Raw genomic sequence first — 6571 nt, forward strand, 5'->3', positions numbered from 1 at the left:
AAGCCCACACAGTTCTAGTTCTGTGCTACTGCTGCTGCTGCTGCTAAGTTGCTTCAGTCACGTCCGACCCTGTGTGACCCCATAGACGGCAGCCCACCAGACTCCCCCATCCCTGGGATTCTCTAGGCAAGAACACTGGAGTGGGTTGTCATTTCTTTATCCAATGCATGAAAGTGAAAAGTCAAACTGAACTTGCTCATTTGTGTTCAACTCTTAGGGACCCCATGGACTGAAGCCTACCAGGCTCCTCAATCCTTGGGATTTTCCGGGCAAGAGTACTGAGTGGGGTACCATTGCCTTCTCCATCTGTAATTATGTCCAAATAATCAGGGTATGAGGGTTTGGGTGGGGAGAAAAGACCTCAATGATTTTAGTTCACTGTATGCTGTGAGCATCAAAAATTTATTGAAATTTTATTCTGCACGAATAAGTGTTTCATTGAACAAACAACTAACGAAGCCCTGCTGGATGCAAAGAATGGACAGCGGTGAAGAGCACACATGTGGACTTTGTGAATTAAGACTTAAATTTTAATAGAAAAACAGAAATGAGGTAAATTTCAAAGTTAAATGTTGCACCACAGGTGGGACATGTGTCTAGAGGAAACAGCACAGAATGCCATATGTCCACATAAGAAGGAGACCTGAGCTGTGTCAGAGTCAGGAAATGTTGCTTTGTGGAAGTGGTTTGTACCGAGATCTGAAAGATGTCAGGGAAGTCACGAGGTAAATGAGAGAGGGTCTTCCAGGGAGAAGAAATGGCATTGATAAAGAGTTACCCATATGTGAGAATATAGAGTGAGAAGAACAGACATGCCAGGATTGAATCTTCAAGTAATTTAATTTACTTGGTAAAACTTATGCAAACTGAACAGTGACTACAAGGTCTAATATGATCAGTTCTATTAAAGAGATAAGAATCAGGTTTTGCAGAGCATAGGAGATATTTCCATGCGGGGTAATTTGGTAAAGATTCACTTAAACCTAGGAAACCTGGTTTCTATTGCTACTTTTGCATCGAGTTTCATAAGTTTAGATAAGTGACTTAATCATTCTGGGTTTACTTATATATCCTTAATATGGGAGGATTGTCTAGATAATTTCCAAGGTTTCTTCCTTTTCTGAATATCCAGTGAATCCCACTGATTATTATCTGGAATAGAAAAAAACCCTTTTACATGCAAAGAGTAATGGCTGAAATACCTACAAAATTATATAAAAAGCATTGAAATTCTTGCTTTTTTTCTTTTTTCAGTTTTTGAAAAATATAATTTCCAGATAAAATGGCAAGATATTTAAAGTATACATGACAATTTAAATTGGTATACATTATTAATGGATTCTCTCATTGATATAATTAACATATCTATTAATATCACCTCACATATTTACTTTTCAAGATCTTTTGGTGAGGACCTTTTAGTTTTACTCTGTTCAGTTCAGTTCACAGTCTCTCAGTCGTGTCTGACTCTTTGCAACCCCACGAATCGCAGCACGCCAGGCCTCCCTGTCCATCACCAACTCCCGGAGTTCACCCAGACTCACGTCCATCGAGTCAGTGATACGTGTGCTAATGACTTCAGTCATGTCCAACTCTTTGTGACCCCATGGACTATATAGACTGCCAGCTCCTCTGTCCATGAGGATTCTCCAGGAAAGAACACTAGAGTGGGATGCCACGCCCTCCTCCAGGGGATCTTCCTGACCCAGGGATTCAACCCATGTCTCTTATGCCTCCTGCACTGGCAGGAGGGGTCTTTACCACGAACACCACCTGGGAAGCCCCACAAATGTCAGTAACACTTTACAAACCATAGTCACCATGTTCCACATTAGATCCTCAGACACTATTCATCATCTTACAGCTTAAAGTTTGTGCACTTTGACCAAATTCATACTTAAATCATTGATTTCTCAGCACTTATTTTTACATGACCTGTGACATGTTCTTGTATTTATGGTTTTGGAGTCAGGAAAAAAGATTTCCCGCTCCTGTTGGAAGCAGTTTAGCATTAGATCTTTGAGGGACCGTCTTTATCTAGCAGCTCCATAGCCACCTATCATTGTCAGAAATCAAGATGATTTACACAGGTAAGGGAAATAAAGAAAAGTGGCTTCCCTGGTGGCTCAGATGGTAGAGAATCTGCCTGCAATGTGGGAGACCTGGGTTGCACCCCTGGGTCAGGGAAGATCCATGCAGGAGGGAATGGTTACCCACTCCAGCATTCTTGTCTGAAGAAGCCTTTGGACACAGAAGCCTGGTAGGCTACAGTCCATGGGGATCACAAAAAGTCAGACATGCCTGAGCGACTAACACACAATGAACTTTAAGGATTTGAAAGTTGTATCAGAGTTAAGGATAGCTTAAAAGGAATAGCAAAACTCTTTGAGACAGGCAAGAACAGAGATACATGAACACTTTTAGGCCCACAGGGCAAAGGAAGAGAATGGATACTGCAGTCTCCAAAGAGTCTTGTACATAGCTGCAGCCAAAAGCGAGGGCCTCTGAACAGAGGTCTGGGCTTCAGTGGAGAAACTTGGCCACTTTGCAGCAGGAAAGGAGTCAGGAAAGAATCAATCCACTAATCTCTTTCTCCACTGACTCACCAATCTCTTTTGTCCACCACTGGCCAAACTCAAGTAAAAGTCCAGGAGAGCTTGAGGGATAAAGTCTGGTCTTCTCAGCCTCCAAATGTTCATAACATAATAGAAAATGATGAACAGGATTCCCAAGGGTATATGGTCCTGCTGCTGCTAGGTCGCTTCAGTTGTGTCCGACTCTGTGCGACCCCATAGATGGCAGCCCACCAGGCTCCACCATCCCTGGGATTCTCCAGGCAAGAACACTGGAGTGGATTGCCATTTCCTTCTCCAATTTGTGAAAGTGAGAAGTGAAAGTAAAGTTGCTTAGTCGTGTCAGACTCCTCGCAATCCCTTAGACCACAGCCTACCAGGCTCCTCCATCCATGGGATTCTCCAGGCAAGAGTACTGGAATGGGTTGCCATTGCCTTCTCCTCAAGGGGCATATAAAGAATATCAAACATGCCCACCATTTCTATGTAGTAGATATGTTTTCTTTATCAAAGGAATCTAGTTGTAGTTTTTTGTGCTAGACATTTAGAATGACTGGGTATGATTAATGGGAGAAGTCAGTTTCTGATTTGACACAGACTTGAGCATTTGTCACTGTTTCTGGTATGAAAATATTACTGGGCCCCTAACTGACTGTATCCTTGATTCACTTAAACCCTTTCAAGAGATAGGTAATGTGACCAGACTTAGGAAGGGACCAGAAACTATCAAGGGATGTTTTTATACATTGTTGAATTCATTTGGTTGATTTGTATGTGTGAGAGTGAAAACTTTTAATTCCACATTTATGAGAGATGTTAGTCTGAAACTTTGCTTTTTTGAATTGCCTTTGTCTGATTTTGATATAGAGCAATACTGGCCACATCGAATTAGTTGGGAATGGTTTCCTAGTCTTTCATTTTCTTGAAGAGGTTATGTCAAATTGATCTTAATTTTTAAAATATTTGTTAGAATTCTCTGATCAAACTATCTTGGATTGATGATTTCTTTTTCAGAAGTTTTATGTCACAGTTTCAATCTCATTAAAGTTTATAGTAGTATTCAGATGATGTATCTATTTTTGCTTCAAGTATTTTGAGGTTATATTGTTTGATGTATACATTAGGATTATTATGTATTCCTACATTATTCCTTGTATAATGTACTTGTATTCCTTTGTCTTTGGAAATTTTCTTTGCTCTAAAGTCTACTTTAATATTAACACATGGTTTTATCCTTTTATTTTCCAAATATCCATGCCATTATTGAATTTCCTGGGCTTTCCTGGTAGCTCAGAGAGTAAGGAATCCGCCTGTGCTACAAAGAGCTGGGTTCAGTCCCTGGGTTGGGAAGATCCACTGGAGGAGGACATGGGAATCCGTATGCTTACCTGGAGAATTCCATGGACAGAGGAACCTGGTGGGCTACAGTCCATGGGGTCACACAGAGTCAGGCACAGCTTAGCAACTAAACCACCACCTGGTGTTCCTTCACATTTATTCCTTGTGAAGAACAGCCCTACTCAGGCTGCCTTCTGACGGTAGGTTGGAGGTCAGGAATGCTGGGCCTGGCTTGTCTTCTCTTAGGTGCTGCTGTGTTGCTCTTCTATTCTTCAGGCCCTAAACACCTTCTTCTTGCCAAATATAAAAGGTCTCCTTTAGTGGTCTCTTCTTTTTTCCAGAACAAACAGAGGAGTGGGCACAAAAAAGTCAAGGCTATATTGTCTTGAATCACCTCTTGACCAGAAGCCCAAGGTATGTTTTATAACCTAGGGAAGAGATTTCATGGAGGGAAGTTGAGGAGGAAAGTGGAAAGGAGTCCACAGTAGGCTGGAGATGAAAGTCATGTAGTCCTTTTCTTTAGAAGTCATCAGAAGCTGAGAAAGTATTTTTTTCTAGGTGATATGTATATTCATCTCTGAGTGAGTACACTTTTTGTTTCAGCAAACTGTAAGTCTTCTGCATTTTTTCATCAATTTTCTTTACAAATGCATATATAAAATGATATCCATATGACATTTTATTTATTCTTCTAGGCCATTGCTCTTCTTTAATTATGACTTGAGATTTGAACCCTTGAAAAAAGAAATCTATTGTAGAGTTTGGATTATGTAACAGTAGATAAATTGATGGAATAACAAAAGAACTAAAGATTAATTAATTGAGCTCACAAAATTTTATATATGCATATGAAGAGAGTTATTCACATATAATTGTATTCTTGGCCCCTTGTGGTATTCTGAGAAGTTTGATTGAAGGTGTACATAAAAGAAATTACTTTATTATGATAGTTAAATAACTGGTATAATTATGTGTGTACATTCAGAATCCATTAGTCCAGTGGCCGTAAAAATGAGTGTCTTCATCCCCTGGGGAAGAAAATGTTACCATTTCCATTTCTATTTATTATTATCTCCCTGACATTTACTTTATATTTTGTATATATTTTAAATGTCATAATATATAAGAATAGCAATGCATACATAATATTTTTACATAATATGATTAGGTCACTGACAGTGTGTTGTAAAATGGAAAATAATTTGGAGATTAGTTATTCAGGAAACAGAAAATTTTCAAAATTTGCTGCATGAAATGTTACTTAAGTTGGGGAAGTTTACCAACAATTTTTTATGAAACCAGTTCAACTGAAGAGAGGCAGAATGTTCAGAACATCCATGTTTGCATGAGTTTGCATAGAGCCTCAGAGATGGAAACAATTTTGAAGTTGGGTAGAAGACCTAGGTGGCTCATATGGTAAAGTGTCTGTCTACAATGCTAGAGACCTGAGTTCAGTCCCTCGGTCAGGAAGTATCCCTGTAGAAGGAAATGCAACTCACTCCTGTACTCTTGCCTAGAAAATCCCATACACGGAGGAGTCTGGGGCAGGCTACTGTCCATGGGGTCGCAAAGAGTCGGACACAAGTGAGCGACTTCACTTTCGCTTTCTCTTTCAGAAGACCAAGAGACCTGCCTGGACAGGGGAAAACGTGAATCTTGAATGCAAGAGAGCGTGTTTGCTCCCCTCAGTGTGGTCTAAGTTGTTTTTCTTTGAATCACCTCCCTTTTTTCACCTTTATTCCCTAAACCCCATCCTCTGCTTTACTATTTCTATTCCCATGGTACAGATCACCTGTTAACATACCATGTAATGTACTTGGATTCATGTTTATTGCAGATTATCTGTCTTCCCCCAGCTAGAATATCAGTTCCACGAGGATAAGTGTCTGCCTGCTTTGTTTACTGGTGTAAACTAAGCACCTGTAAGAGTTTCTGAGTCAAGGAGGAATTAAGTCAATGATCAATTGGTTAAATGACCAATAGCAGAATACTGGGAAGGCCAATAGGTTTCAAAATTTTGTGGTTTCGATTAGCTATTGTAAATAAGCTGTACTACAGTTAATGTTACAAGGTTAAGACACATTTCTGTTTCTTTATCAGCATAAACATAAACTACATTTGAAGATATGGTTTTAGACCCAACATCATAGCCAAAATGCACATTTGAAAAAAAATTATAGTAGTTTATTTGTTTTCTTTATCCAAAATATATTTCTTTTCAAAACCTTTTCCTTACATAGGTGTGTGTACATATATGTTTATATATATATAAATAAAATTCCATATAGTCAAAGCTATGGTTTTTCCAGTAGTCATGTATGGATGTGAGAGCTGGAACATAAGGAAACTGAGCACTGAGGAACTGATCCTTTTGAACTGTGCTGTTGGAGAAGACTCTTTAGAGTCCCTTGCACTGCAAGGAGATCAAACCAGTCAATACTAAAGGAAATCAGCCCTGAATATTGAAAGGACTAATACTGAAGCTCCAATACTTTGGCCACCTGATGCAAAGAACTGACTCATTGGAAAAGACCCTAATGCTGGGAAAGACTGAAGGCAGGATGAGAAGGAGATAGCAGAGGATGAGATGGTTGGATGGCATCACCAACTAGACGGACATGAGTTTAAGCAAGCTCCAGGAGATGGTGGAGGACATGGGA

The sequence above is a fragment of the Bos indicus x Bos taurus genome, chromosome 23 (assembly GCF_003369695.1).
Source record: "Bos indicus x Bos taurus breed Angus x Brahman F1 hybrid chromosome 23, Bos_hybrid_MaternalHap_v2.0, whole genome shotgun sequence".
NCBI classification, from domain to species: Eukaryota; Metazoa; Chordata; class Mammalia; order Artiodactyla; family Bovidae; genus Bos; species Bos indicus x Bos taurus.